A 16,111-nucleotide genomic window follows, 5' to 3' on the forward strand; every position below is an offset into this window, starting at 1 on the left:
CATGCCACACCTGAGTCCTGATTATATTTGTAGCAAAACTGCCATTTTCCTTCATCTCACATAAGATCCATCTTCATCTAATTCTGTTTTATTTTTTTAACCTTTCTTTAGAGAAATGCATGTCTGGCTGACAGTGGCAGCCCCCACAGGGCCGTTATTGTTATATCGGCTTTGTGTCTCACACACACAGCACCTATGCTTTCAAAGTAACGCCCCCAAAATAAACTTATCTTGAAAACTTGCACTGACAGTACTGAAGTGAGGCATTTTGATGAAAGGCACAAAATAGTGTCAGCAGAGAAATTGTTTATCAGACTTACCAGAAAGAGAAGAAGAGTTGAGTGGAGTAAAAATCAGGAGCAAGGCGCAGGAAAGGACAGGACAGCAACAGGACTCTCACCGGTATTCCAGCTAGCAAGAGAGAGAGGGACTGAGCGACTGAGGGAGGGGGAAGGACTGGATGACACAGCAAGAGAGAAACACTCCAGAATTTGAGTGCAAGCATCCCAGCGGACTGACTCTAATAGCAGAGCAGAGAGGCCCCTTGCAAGTTGACTGCCCAACAGACATTTCTGCTCCTCGCCTTTCTGACATCCTAATGAGAGAAGAAAGATAATGACAGATTGAGGCCCTATAATCTTGTCTGCAGAGACTCAAGAGCATGAGTACCAACCTCAGGGCAGACTAAGAACCAGGGCACAAACCCCAAATTGGTTGTGAGTTAGATATACAATACCAATTTGGGGTTTGTATAGATATAGTATATACTTAGATATCTGCAAGAATGATCAAATGTAAACTGTTTAGGCATTATAACAGCCTTGACATGGAGTCACAGACAGTCCCCTGGAGTACTCTGATCTATCTTGCTACCCGGGTGAGTGTGCCTTTGTGATAGATGGACCAGAAGATGTGATAGATGGTCCTTTACTCCAAAAATCACAATATTCAGGTTACTCCCAGCCCCAAAGGATCAGACAGTTACCCCAGGTAAATCGCACCTTAGATCTCACACCAAAAATAATGCTTGTAGCCAATCCTATAATTAACTATATAAAGACTTATTAAATAGGAAAAGGGACCACATAGTTATTTGCAAGGTTAAAGCAGGCAAACATACATACACAAATGAGTCACAATCTTAAGTTTAAAAATATAATAGAAGCTTCTATAATCAGCAAGCTCTACATGTCCCTTAGGGCTGAGGGACCCATTTTACAATGTGCTGGACCAAATCCTCAAGACAACCCAGCTCATTCGATTATTAGAGAGCCCAAAGGATACCTTAACTTAGGACAGTGAGGAAGCGGAAAATTGCAGGTCAGTGAACTGGGTGATGAGTGAGAGTTGAGGCTGGACCAGAAGATGCTCAACATGTTGCCAGGATCTCCACCTGACTTTAGGGGGAACTAAGGATCCTAACGCAGCAGTAGGCACAGTGGCTGAGCTATGGGAAAGAGTCCACATATGCACACTTTGCATGGAGTTTTGTTGCTTGCTTTTATTTCCCAACATGGGAAATATGGCTTCACACATTATCCAGGGGGAATCCAGACATTATGGCTTACAAGAAACATCAGTCCTTAAGGGAAGTCTGTTTTTAACTTGACAGTGCCTCTGTAAGCAGGGAGGGATGAAGTAGGACACTTAAAAGTAGGGTCCCTGAAGGCCCAGCATCAACACAGAGAAAACCCAGACAGAATTTACCAGCATTACCGACTCATATGCTGCTACTGATTCAAATTTATTAAAAACTGGCAACGGCAGACATTTTGGGTCAGATTGTTCCTAGCCCTCTGGGAGTGCACAATTGGGGGGGGGGGGAAGAGAGGGGGTGGGGAAAGCTGGGGTAGTGAGTGCCATGAAATCCTGAGCAAGAATTAGTAGCGCTGGTTGGAAAAAAATTGGCATAACATGTTTTTGTCAGAATTTGTCAGTTTGTCAAACTCAGCATGTTCTGCAAGACCATGTGGATTTTGATGAAATTCTGTCAGAAACCTGCCTTGGTCAGGTCACCAATTGAGCTTTCTCCCGTCTGGGGTAACAGAATCCAACAAAATATATACAGCCCAAAGTCCCCGCAAAAGAAAAATCTTCAGCCCACCTCCAAGCTGGTTGTGGGTGACACACCCTTGACTCAGTGCTTACAATGTCCCTATCCTCTCCTTGGGGCACGGGCTTATACCCCTTCCACAAAAAGGGTGGTTGCTAGGGGAGCCCAGGCTCTTGCTCTCCACCATACTCTGACCCTGAGCCCTATGAGAGGCAGTGATATCAAACACCCCAGAATGCTTCAGGGCTGCCGCCCTAGGGCACTTCCTACCACTTACTTCCCCACAAGGCATCAAAATCCTTCACTTCAAGTCCAACAGAAGATAGCAAACACAACTGAATCTTCAGCTCAACTGGTAGCCTTTTTCCTTGCAGGCTGGACCCCGCTTCAAGTTCCTGGGTTTCATTCCCACTGCCCAAGGCTGTCATGCTCTCTCTCAACCCATGGTTTCAGGCAGGCTACAGTCCCTGATCAGCCCTGTTTCCAGCCAGGCTCCCAGCTCAGGGCTCAGCCTCCCAGGCTTCTCTTAGCCCTCTGCCCAAGAGGGAAAGCTCCCAGCTGGATCTCTTCCATAGCCCCTTTTCTAAAGCCTCGAGCAGCTGCCACTTGCAGGCCCCACCCTTTCAGGAAGGACTCTGGCTGTACCCTTATTCAGGAGCTCCCAAGATAGGTCTCCTCTCCTCTCACCTCTTTTCTACCTTGCTCCCTCCCTCCCCTCTCCTGTCCCCTTCTGAGCAATCTCCCTCTTAAGCTTCTCCTCCCACTGCAACAGGGTCTAAAGATGTAGAGGGATGGAGTCACCTGGGCCCAGAACAGCTCCTTAATTCCTTCTGTCCCTAGGGTGACCAGATAGCAACTGTGAAAAAACAGGACAGGGGTGGGGGGTAATAGACACCTATATAAGAAAAAGTCCCCCAAAAAGGGACTGTCCCTTTAAAAACGGGACATCTGGTCACCCTATCTGTCCCAGTGAGGGGTTGTGACGTTACTGACATAAACTGGGACTGTACAGATCATTGTTGCAACCAAGGTCTTGTAGTGGCATCAAATCTTGTATAAAGTGGTCAAATGAGGTGTCTAAGATAAGGTTATGGTTTGCTGGTTATGATTATGCTGTCTATATGTGTGTATCATTTTTGTAGTTAAAGTTATGAATATTGGCTCTATACTGTCTGTACTTCAAACTTGTGCTATGCTTCTGGGGAACACTTCAGACAAGTTGGTGTCAGCTCTGCCTAGCCTGCTTGAGGGCCCATTAAGGACCATCAGCTATACAATTGACCCACTGAGAGAAGGCAGATACACCCTGTGACTCAGCAAGGCATGCAGGGACATGCCTATGGACAGAACTCTGAGGTTTTTCCAGGCCATGTGATGGACAGCTTGTCTTTGGAACAAAGAAAGAAAGACCACATGGCAAGAGAATATAAAAAGCTGCTGCAGCTCCTCCATCTTGTCTTCAATCCGGCTTCATACCTCTGGAGGAACTTTGCTACACTGAAGCTTTGAACCAAGGACCCCAGCTGTGGATGTTCTCCAGAGACTTGATTTGAACCTACAGTTTATTCTATTACTGCTGCAAGCCGGAACCAAGAACTTTGCCATTACTGTATGTAATTGACTCCATTTAACCAATTCTAGCTCTCATCTATATTTCTTTCCTTTTATGGATAAACCTTTAGATTTTAGATTCTAAAGGATTGGCAACAACGTGATTTGTGGGTAAAATCTGATTTGTATATTGACCTGGGTCTGGGGCTTGGTCCTTTGGGATCGAGAGAACCTTTTTTTCTTTTACTGGGGTATTGGTTTTCATAACCATTTGTCCCCATAACAAGTGGCACTGGTGGTGATACTGGGAAACTGGAGTGCCTAAGGGAATTGCTTGTGTGACTTGTGTTTAGCCAGTGGGGTAAAACCAAAGTCTTCTCTGTTTGGCTGGTTTGGTTTGCCTTGGTGTGCACAGAAACCCCACCCTTGGGCTGTAACTGCCCTGCTTTAAGCAATTTGTCCTGAATTGGCACTCTCAGTTGGGTCCCGCCAGAACCAGCATCGTTACAGGGGTTTACACACAAATGGGCAGAATTCATTCCTGGTGTAATTCTACTTCAGGGATAAATTTGGCCCATCATATTTAAACATATGTGCAATGTATTTTACGAAACACGTAAGAGAAGTATCATGTGGAATGAACACTATATGACAATTGTTTCCAGGATATGTGGGGACACATTTTGTTGCAAACAATGCAGAGGCTTGTGCTTAGTCTGGCAGTGTTTCTCTGCCTTATAGAGCTACAGTTTTGTTGCCATCGGGTCCTACACAGGGGTGCTGAAACTAGGGGTGCTGGGGGTGTTGCTGCATCCCCTGGCTTGAAGTGGTTTCCATCATCTACAGGGTTTACAGTTTGGTTCAATGGCTCTCAGCAACCCCACTATACAAATTGTTCCAGCGCCCATGGTCCTTCAAACCCCTACTGTGAGTCATGAATTGTCTTCTTTCAGATTTAATTTACCCCTGTAGGAATGTGGTAAACATTTGGATCAATCAGATGTTTATGAATGGTGACCTTGCTGGCAATGGGACGAAGTTCTGCTGTCACCAGCAGCTCCCACATCAAAATGGAGAAGGGGAAAAAAATCATATTTGCATATGCACATATATTTATTTACATACATAAACCAGGTGTCCCATACAGTATTCATTTCCCTCTGATTTTCTGGCTCCAAATCAATCTCAGAAGAGCTGTGAGTTTATGATTTGCCTCTTAATAACATTTTATGGCCTTGAGGGTTTCTTATATAACTAAGCTTTTGCAGCTTTCCTCTACAATTCATAGATCCTGGATACCAATGACAAAGTTAATAACACAGCCAAATTAGCAGATACTGAAAATCCCTAGAGGTAACAGAGTTGTCTATTTTAGGCAAATAATTTCATTCTAAATTTACATCTGTAACAGTATCATTTCTGGATTTAAGCGAGAAAGCTGCTCTAGGAATCTGGAGGAATTCCCCATGGCTTGCTGCTGAGCAGTTTTGATTTGATCTTGGAAAGACTCAGGACTTTCAAAATCTTAACAGCAATAAAAATCAGTTATTAGGGTTTCAATTTTCTCCAGGCAATTTCCACCACTTCAGCTTGCCTAAGAGATAAACTCGCTATAAATCTGTTATGCTATCTGCCGTTTGAGGAACTTGGTGAGTTGATTAATAGTCTCACGAAAAATTCCACTGAAGGTAACGGAATCCCTCAGGTGGTGCATACAGTCATATCTGAATGCATCTCTGCAGTTTTGAAACAGCCTTTCTTTACGCCAATATATGCAGGAAATCTAATGAGAAGAAAAAGGGCCAGATTTTCTGCTCAATTATTCTGTTACTTCAGTGGAGCTACTGGGGATTAACACCACTGTAAACTGGAGCAGAATCTGAACAGAAGTGCAAAAAAATCCTTGAACAGAGGACAGTTTTTTTTCAAAACCATCTATTTCAGTACAACTGCCTTAAAAAATGTGTCACCCCTCCACCAAAAAAGACTTCATATCAACACACCTGTGGGATCCAAGATTGTCTGGCCAAATTTAGACCTGGTGTAAGCAGGTATAATCAGATGGAAGTCTCTGGAACAAATTAAAATGTAAATAGTGGTGTAAATTATTTCAGAACGCAAAAATGGCCATACTGGGTCAGACCAATGGTCCATCCAGCCCAGTATTCTGTCTTCTGACAGATGCCAATGCCAAGTGCTTCAGAGGGAACTGAGGCAGCAGTGGTACTGAACCAAGCAATAGAAGAGACAATGAAGTTGACCAGATGTGGAAGCTGCGGGATGTACGTGATCTTGGAGCGGGTATCTGAAAAAGGCTTAGTTTGTATGAAATGCTGCCTGATAGAACTGATGGAAGAGACAATCTAAGGTTTGGAGATGCAGGAGAAAACTATGGTTGAGTTTTGAAGGGGATTCAAGCAAATGATGGAGGGAAGGCAAGAGGAGGCTGAAGGGAAAAGTCAAGATTTGAAGATGCAAGCTGGACTGAAAAACTGTGATGGGAGACTGCTGGATGAGGAAAGTAACAATTGGAAACATGTGACTATGAGAACCAGGCAGAGGAAAAGACCAGATAGTGAGGGAGAAAGTGAGCTCATGAACAGGTTTGCAGAGTTGGAAAATGAAGAATGGGCAGAGCAGGCTGTAACTGAAGGAGGGAGGGCAAGGAAGAAGAGAAGAGCGGCTAGTCCTATAAGAAGAGAATAGCCAATGGAAATACCTGTAGCTCAGAACCACAGGAGAATACAGGATGACTCGCAGAAGATTGCAAGGGAGAATAAAAGACAAGAGGACTTGCAGCCAGAAAGAACAGGAGGAAGGCCAGAGAATCACACCATTACCAGGAAAAGGCAGGTCTATGTGATCGGTAACTCTCTACTAAGAAGAACAGACAGGCCTGTCACCATAGCTGATCCAGAGAACAGAAGGGTGTGCTGTTGGCCGGGAGCTAAGATACGGGATGTGGACCTGGGGCTGAAGAGGATCCTAATGGGAGCAGGAAAGAATCCACTGATTGTCCTTCATGTGGGAACAAATGACACAGCTAGATTCTCACTCGAATGCATCCAGGCTGGGGAAGCCGCTTAATGAAATGGAGGCTCAGGTGATCTTCAATGGGATTCTACCTGTCCCTGGAGCAGGAGAATGATGGTGAGACAAGATTATGATGATCAACAGATGGCTCAGGTTGTGGTGCTATTAGGAGGGCTTTGGGATATTTGACCTCTAGGAGACATTGATGGACAGAAGACTGTTTTCATGAGATGGACGCCATCTGAATAGGTTTTAGAGTGGTAGCCGTGTTAGTCTGTATCAGCAAAAATAATGAGGGGTCCTTGTGGCACCTTAGAGACTAACAAATTTATTTGGGCATAAGCTTTCGTGGGTTAGAACCCACTTCATCAGATGCATGGAGTGAAAATACAGGAGCAGATATAAATACATGAAGGGATGGGTGCCTAATCTGATGGTATCCAGTTTGCAAATTAATTCCAGTTCTGCAGCTAACCATCAGATTAGGCCTGAATAGAGACTGGGAGTGGTTGGGTCATTACAAAACCTAAACTTCATTTCCCCAATACTAATTTCTCCCTACTGTTACTCATACCTTCTTGTCAACTGTCTGTAATGGGTCACGCTCTTACCACTTCAAAAGTTATTTTTTCTCCCTTGGTATCCTTCTGTTAATTGATTTATCTCATTAGACTGACCTCACACTTGGTAAAGCAACCCCCATCCTTTCATGTATTTATACCTGCTCCTGTATTTTCACTCCATGCATCTGATGAAGTGGGTTCTAACCCACGGAAGCTTATGCCCAAATAAATTTGTTAGTCTCTAAGGTGCCACAAGGACTTCTCGTTATTTTTGCCATCTGAATAGGATGTTGAATTAGTTATCCTCCAGTCATCTGGTACAGAAGCTTATTTAAGTGATAGGTTACATACCACAATTAGTGGTTGTGCAATTTCATATTTGAGTTCCTTCGTAATTTATTTGTGTTTATCAATTTGCTCCAAAACCTTCTCTATTGACACCTCAATCTGGGACAATTCCTCAAATTTGTCACTGAAAAAGAATGGCTCAGATGTAGGAATCTCCCTCACATCCTCTGCAGTGAAGATTGATTCAAAGAATTAATTTAGCTTCTCTGCCACGGCCTTGTCTTCCTGGAGTGCTCCTTTAGCATCTTGATCATCTAGTGGCTCACTGATTGTTTGGCAGGCTTCCTCCTTCAGATGTACTTAAAAAAATTGCTGTTTGTTTTTGTGTCCTTTGCTAGTTGGTTTTCAAATTCTTTTTTGGCCTGCCTAATTATATTTTTACATTTGACTTGTCAGAATTTATGCTCCTTTCTATTTGCCTCAGCAGGAGTTGACTTCCAATTTTTAAAGGGTGCCTTTTTGCCTCTAACTGCCTCTCTACTCTGCTGTTTAGCAATGGTGATAATTTTGGGTCTTCTTAATGGTTTTTTTATTTGGGATATACATTTAATTTGAGCCTGTATTATGGTGTTTTAAAATAGTTTCTATTCAGTTTGCTAGCTTTCACTTTTGTGACTGTTCCTTTTGATTTCTCTTTGCTAGCTTCCGCATTTTTGTGTAGTTCCCCTTTTGAAGTTAAATGATACTGTGGTGGGTTTCTTTGGTATTCCCCTCTACCAGGATGTTAAATTTAATTACCTTATGGTTGCTATTACTGAGTAGTTCAGCTACATTCACTTCTAGGACCAGATCCTATGCTCCACTTAGTGTCTCTCCTCTTGTGGGTTCCAGGACAAGGTGCTCCAAGAAGCAGTCATTAATGGTATCTAGAAATTTTATCTCTGCATCCCATCCTGAGGGACATGTACTCAGTCAGTATCAGGATAGTTGAAATCCCCCATTATTATTGGGTTTTCTGTTTTGGTAGCTTCTCTAATCTCCCTGAGCATTTCACAGTCCCCATCACCATCCTAGTCAGGTGGTCAGAAGTATATTCCTCCTGCTATACACGTATAATTTCTGTATGGAATTTCTATCTATAGCGATTCTATGGTACAGTTTGAGTCAGTTAAGATTTTTACTATATTTGACTCTATGCTTTCTTTCACATATAGTGCCACTCCCGCACCAGCATGACCTACTCTGTCATTCCTATATATATGTTACTCCGGTATTACTGAAGTTTCACATAGCATGTAAACTGGAGTAATTTACATGCCAAGGACAGTGCAGGGGACAATAAAAGGGAAAGCAACTATACCAAAGGTGTGTAAGATAAAGTAGGATGGGCTTACTTTATATAATACTTTCTTACATTGCTAGTTGTTTTTCCTGCTACATCCTCCTTCTACCTCCTTAAGTGTGAAAATAACATTCACTTACATCAAAGTTGTTATCAACATGCATCACCGTTTAGGTCATCACTAAAACTTAGAAATAGAAAAGATCTACCAAGGGCCCATTTCTGCAGCTGCTCTGTATGTGGCACTTCCCTGGATTTCACAAGCAACACCCGTTAATGAGAAGAATAGAAAATAAGAAAGTTGGAAACTGAAGGCTAGATCCTCAGCAGTGCAGGAGACATGGGCTGTAAGGCATCTCAGGATTGGAACCAAAAGTCTTTATCTGGAGTGTCCCTCCCAGGACCAGGTTCTGATGACAATGAAATCTAAGAAAGGAGATCTGAACAATATTTAACTAATGATACAAATGGGGAGAATAAAGATTGATACAGTAGAAGGTTAAAAATTGAGATAGTAGATGTACAGTGCTTGGAAATGGTAAGGACCATTTGTGCTGGAAGACAAAGAAATACAGATAGAGATAGAAATAGTAATAGACACAATGATGGTGAATTAAGTATAATGATTACCCTGTTTTCTAGACAGACTGGCAGATGAATTGTTTGTTCAGAAGGGAGCATGCAGTGAATAACAGAAAGAGCAGATATTATTGTGTGCTGTCTAAAGCTGTTTGTGGTGCAAACAACAACTTTTCTGTATTGAAGCACATTTTAAGATGTCTATGGGCACAGAATCTTTTCCATGAGGCCTCTCAGTACATAGGTATAAAGATGTATTTCCATTCACAAATTAAAGTCGTGTTGCAGACCTAGCATATGCGTATGTAGGCGTGAGAGTTTGCCTGCTATGTATGTGGACTCATCTCCTCAAACATGCTTCTATTGAGAACAGTTCAAAGCTCAAGTAAGTAAAGACATAGGAAGAAAAACAAACACATAAAAAACAGCAGGGGTAGAGACAAATAGAAAAAAAAACCAACCAGCTCTGATATGGGGAATATCAAGTTTTATTGACCTGAAAGGTAAATATGACTGAAGTGAAGCCAAGATCAATAATAAATCTTCATGTCCCAGATATAAAAGTCAGTGTGTGTGTGTTGTCATTTACGGTAAGCACCAAGTTCTGTCTTAAATTATACCCTTGCCGCCCCACTGACTTCAGTGGGGTTGTAGAGAGATATGTGGGTGGTATTTAGCCCTGAATATCTTCAGATATATCTTAACATTTCTCTATTATGAATTTCAAAAAGTATAACAAGTTTTCCTCTGCATATGACATTGTAAAGGCAAGATTATGATTTAGTTTGTAGCATTTCTCCATTACCTCCCAGTGATTATGTAAATCAGACACCCCAACCTAATGAGAATGCAGGGAATTGCAGAATTAGGAAAAACCTGAATCAATAATTGTTATCCCCCCGAACAATTCCATTTCAGTGCAGTACCTTATAAGCAGGAAGTACCCCAAAATGATCATCCGCATTCTGATTATTTTATTATAGATTTGAAAGACATGTGACTGCTCACATTTTCATTTTGTTCTTAAGTTTGTTAATCACTTATTCATAATATTAACGATGGTTTTATCACATTGCTTGAACCGAACAATTGTTTATATACAGATCGTGGATTAACTAGGTTAAAATAAACAGGCCTTTTTTAAAAACATAGGTCAGACTTTTCAAATTAAGAACTAGTTTTGATGTTAAAGGTTAAAGGACAAATAAAGGGGTCTCCTTTGCTCTTTGTGATAATGCTTTCCATTTATATAGTAATTTCCATGCAAGGATCTAAAAGTGTTTCATAAACATCTATTAACAGAGCTCCACAATACACTTTGGTGAGGTATGGAAGGCATATATTATTGTACTTATTATACAGATAGGTAAACTGAGGCACAGAAGAGTTAAATAGAAATACACAAATATAATGACTGGCCCAGATCACAGAGTGAGTCAGCTATAGAGCTGGGAACAGAATGAGTTCTGACTCTGTCTCTTGCTTTAATCGTTAGACACACTCTTCATACATGCCAATGGGAATTATTCACATACTTGGAGAAAATGGAGCCACCTCAAAAAGGGTCTTGGGGCCTTAGAGGATTTCCATTTACTTCAGCAGGCTTTGAATCAGGACCTTGTTTTAGTTCCTGCTAACTGACTTGAATGCCAACGCTCTAAACCCTACCACTATCCTTCACAGTATAGGGTTCACAGGAGGAGCTTGCAGGATATGAGGCTGTTAAATGTTTGGCCACTTTCAGTGGTCAATAAAAAGTAGTCCTCCGTGTTCAAAATAGCTGTTGTTTTAGTTCAATATACACACTGCAACTGGGAAATTAACATATGAAAGTAATTATTCCTTTGTGACAAAATTTTGTGGTTGTCCCTTAAACCATCACAGTCAACTTGCAAATACAATTCCCGGCTCTGCACACATCACCATTGTTGTCATTGTAAGAATACATTACTTACTAATTGTATTTTTCTTATAAACTTCCCTCCTTTCTCTTTTGGTCTAATAAAATGCAGTTATACTTGTCTCATTGCTACCCTGTGCTCCCCTCCCACCCTGTCTTATACAAAGACAGTAAAATCTTTGGGGAACGGACCATCCTTTTGTTCTGTGTTTGTACAGTGCGTAGCACCATGAGGTCCTGATTTCAGATTGGGGCTATAGGTGTTACCGCAGTACAAATTAATAGTAATAATAAAAATTAATAATGATGTCACTGATTTTTTAAATTATTATTATTATTATTATTATTTTTAAATATTTTTTAAATATTTTAAATTATTTTTTATTTTAATTTTTAAAATATTTTAAATTATTATTATTATTATTTATTATTTTTAAATTATTATTATCACTATTTTCAATGCAGGGAGTCTGTTTAAATTCTTAAAACATATAACAGGCCATTGAAAGACATGAATCCACAAGAACAGGTTGGTAGACCTCAGGTTTTTTGCAGAATGGATCATTAGATCATTTATATCATAGTCATTAAATTTCCCCTAGATACTCCTATATTAAGCCCACTAAATTGAGTTGGGCTGAATGAGACTACACTGTTATGTACCACCAGCAGAGACCGAGGTGCCTCAGTGTGTAGCACTATATAGAGTGCTCTGCAGTAGTCTAATCTCAAATGAACAAAGTCACAAATCATGGTAACAAGGCTCAGAACTGAGACAAACTTACTGGCCATGTATAGCTGAAAATGAGCTAGGTTGGGCACTGCTGCTATAAGACTCATTGAGTATGCATAAATTGCAGATTCTTATAATGAATTATGGGCACATATCCTCACTGCAGCTTCTCGTGGCTTTCCCATTCTACCAATATCACTTCTGTCTTAACTGGACTGATATGCAGTCAGCTAACCCTCTTCCATGCTCCAGTCTGTTTTGAACACCTGCTAAAGTATTTGACAGCACTGGCTGGATTGGATGAGACAGTTATAAAACTTTATTGTCTCACTAACGCTCCTAACAACCCCGGATACACACTGAACAAGAGGGAGGACATGATGGAGCCCTGAAGAACCACACCTGAGACTGTCCAGGGGACACAAAGTGCAATTGCACAAAACAATGCTTGTAACCTCTCCAAAAGAGAGGAATTAAGCCATTGAAAGTAGGGGGGGGTCTCAATTAATTGCAGGTAACTCACACGATTAACTCAAAAAAAGTAAATTAAATTAAAAAAATTAATCACGATTAATCGCACTTATAACAATAGAATACCAATTGAAATGTATTAAATATTTTTGGATGTTTTTCTACATTTTCACTATGGATATCGATTACAACACAAAATACAAAGTGCACAGTGCTCACTTTATATTATTATTTTTGATTACACATATATGTACTGTAAAAATTATAAACAAAAGAAATAGTATTTTTCAATTCACCTCATACAAGTACTGAAGTGCAAATCTCATTATCGTGAAAGTGTAACTTACAAATGCAGATTTTTTTGGTTACATAACTGCACTGAAAAACAAAACAGTGTAAAACTTATAGCCTACAAGTCCACTCAGTCCTGCTTCTTATTCTGCCAATCGCTAAGACAAACAAGTTTGTTTACATTCACAGGAGATACTGCTGCCTACTTCTTATTTACAATGTCACCTGAAAGTGAGAACAGGCGTTCGTATGGCACTTTTGTAGCCACGTAGCAGGGCTATTTACATGCTAGATACGCTAAACATTCATATGCCCCTTCATGCTTCGGCCATCATTCCAGAGGACATGCTTCCACGCTGATGATGCTCGTTAAAAAAATAATGTGTCAATTAAATTTGTGACTGTACTCCTTGGGGGGAGAATTGTAAGTCTCTTGCTCTGTTTTACCCACATTCTGCATATATTTTATGTTATAGCAGTCTTGGATGATGACCCAGCACATGTTCATTTTAAGAACACTTTCACAACAGATTTGACAAAACGCAAAGAAAGCACCAATGTGAGATTTCAAAAAATTGCTACAACACTCGACCCAAGATTTAAGAATCTGAAGTGCCATCCAAAATCTGAGAGGGACGAGGTGTGGAGCATGCTTTTAGAAGTCTTAAAAGAGCAACACTCTGATGCAGAAACTACAGAACCCAAACCACCAAAAAAGAAAATCAACCTTCTGCTGGTGGCGTCTGACTCAGATGATGAAAATGAACATGTGTTAGTCTGCACTGGATTGTTATCAACCAGAACCCATCATCAGCATGGAAGCATATCCTCTGGAATGATGGTTGAAGCAAGAAGGGACATATGAATCTTTAACGCAACTGGCACGTAAATATCTTGCAACGCCAGCTAAAACAGTGCCATGCGAATGCCTGTTCTCACTTTCAGGTGACATTGTAAACAAGAAGCAGGAAGCATTATCTCCTGCAAATTGTAACCAACCTTGTTTGTCTGAGTGACTGGCTGACCAAGAAGTAGGGCTGAGTGGACTTGTAGGCTCTAAAGTTTTACATTGTTTTATTTTTGAATGCAGTTTTTTTGTACGTAATTCTACATTTGTAAGTTCAACTTTCATGATAAAGAGATTGCACTTCAGTATGTGTATGAGGTGAATTGAAAAATACAATTTTTTTGTTTTTTACGGTGCAAATATTTGTAATCCAAAATAAATATAAAGTGAGCACTGTATAATTTGTATTCTCTGTTGCCACTGAAATTAATATATTTGAAAATGTAGTAAACATCCAAAAATGTTTGAAATAAATGGTATTCTATTGTTGTTTAACATGCGGTTAATCGCGATTAATTTTTTTAATCGCTTTACAGCCCTAATTGAAAGGCATCCTGATCAACTCCTGCTAAAGTTCACAGAGAAGCCAACATCACCTGAGCACGGATACCTGAAACCTGGTTCTCCAGTCCACTAAGGCCACTTTGTGCCACATAAGCATCACAAAGCAGTCTTAAAATGACCAGAGATGGCTTGTGGAGAATTCCTCTTGCTTAGGACAACTCTCTGAGGGTGGAAAGCTGACAGAAGTGGCTGCATTGCCTCCCACACAGCTAAGATGTGGAGGACAAATCAGGACCTTGATCTTTATCCAGTGCCAGTAGGAGATCATCTATCAAACAACCGGAGTAGTCAGTGTGTGTAAGATGGTGAGTAGTTTCACCAGCCAGGAAAAGGAAATGAACCTCCAAGACTCAGTCCTGCTGAGGCTTTTTCCTCCGGGCTGGCTTATTATCTCTACCAAACAATCACCAAAAGAAAATCAACTGGAAAAAAAAATGCTCAGTCCTACCCCAGAGGTTTTCCCTGTTTTAGCCAGCCAGGAGAGAAGGCACACCCATTCCCTTTGAGCCAGGTTCCCCTTCCGTTTATACTCTGTCCCAAGCAGACATGTGACCAACTGCGACCTGTTAATTCTTTTCAGGCTGCAGTGCCTTTACCTAGTCATATTATGCCATAACCAGGTCTGCTCCCAGACTATAGACACTCCCAGTCAAGGAGGCCGGAGGCATCTAGATGTTCAAAGAATTGTCTTGTCACAACCTTCTCAGTAATCTTGACCAAAAAAGGAAGAAGATACCAGGAAGTGGATTGATCCAATTTCGGTATGGGAGACTGCCTGCAATTCAGACTGGAAGTGAACAGCACAGCTACATCACCAACCCATCAATCTTACATAGTTTTATGCTGTTTCAAATACAGGTCATCCCCTTGTGCGCCAGAACAAGCCCAGCAACATCATCGAACCAGGTTTTGGTGATGCTTGCAAAGTCATGGCCCTTATCTCCGGTCAAATCATGGATCGATGATTATTAACCACTCTTAATCAGCATGCACCACAAACCAGGATCCTTGTCTGCAGATACTCCAGCCTTCTGAGAGCTAGCTGAAGATGAAAGCAATGAAACTGAGAGTAAATATATTGATCCTGCTTTACAGCTTACTCCAAATCTTTTCTTGGTTTGTCTCCCCCATCCACAACCAAAGAGATCAGTGTTGTTCCACCTTCTTGGCCACCTTATAGTGACCATTTGAGGACTGCAGCTGAGCACCTGCAAAAAGGACCTGCAAGAAAGACTACAGAATTCTCCTTTCGTCTCTTGAACTGCAATAATAAGCAATGGTTTAGCTTTGGAATTAGGTGACATTTCAATAGGTTGGCAGCTGCAGAGCTAATATGGGCAAATAGAGGCCCTAGTGATAGCACTGGGGGAGGTGACTTTCAAGACTTCTGTGGACTGTGAACAGTCTCTCAACAGAAGTGGTGAAAAGCCCCATTGCTTGAAACATTTATGGCTAGAATGAACAAAGTAAGGAGCTATCCTGGACTGGCTGGGAAGAGGACAGAGTGGATGACCGTTTCCATATTACTCTTATTTCTGTGATTACATTACATTATGGAATTTTGAGCATAGTATGATGAAGTTAAAGAGGAAAAAGAACAACTGTCCATTAACATGAAGCACTGTTCCTTTTTGTTGACTGCCTTTCAGTTAATTAAGACGTACATTATAAATCAAATAGAAATATCTATCTCTAACTATATGCTTAAATAAGACAGAACTTCAGCTACATCTAGTGGCCAGAGGCTGAGTACTGCAGACTCTCTGCAGCCATGGCAGTAGATTTTTTTTTTAATCTGTCATGTTAAATTACTCCTGTTCTATCTCAGTATGTACAATGGGAATTAACTCTAAACATTTTTCATGTTAGAGTTTCAACAATGTAAGCGGCTCCTTA

General features: G+C 40.9%; 1 protein-coding gene across 1 annotated transcript in view; it reads right to left on the reverse strand.

Annotated features, from left to right (window-relative positions):
- Positions 1-457, reverse strand: part of TXLNB (taxilin beta) — a 57,136-nt gene extending 56,679 nt beyond the window's left edge. Inside the window, exon 1 of the mRNA XM_074948526.1 lies at positions 321-457. The gene's annotated coding sequence lies outside the window, so the exon portion shown is untranslated. The remainder of the gene's footprint in view (positions 1-320) is intronic.
- Between the last annotated feature and the right edge of the window lie 15,654 nt (positions 458-16,111).

Source organism: Natator depressus, chromosome 3 (genome assembly GCF_965152275.1).
Source record: "Natator depressus isolate rNatDep1 chromosome 3, rNatDep2.hap1, whole genome shotgun sequence".
Lineage (NCBI taxonomy): Eukaryota > Metazoa > Chordata > Testudines > Cheloniidae > Natator > Natator depressus.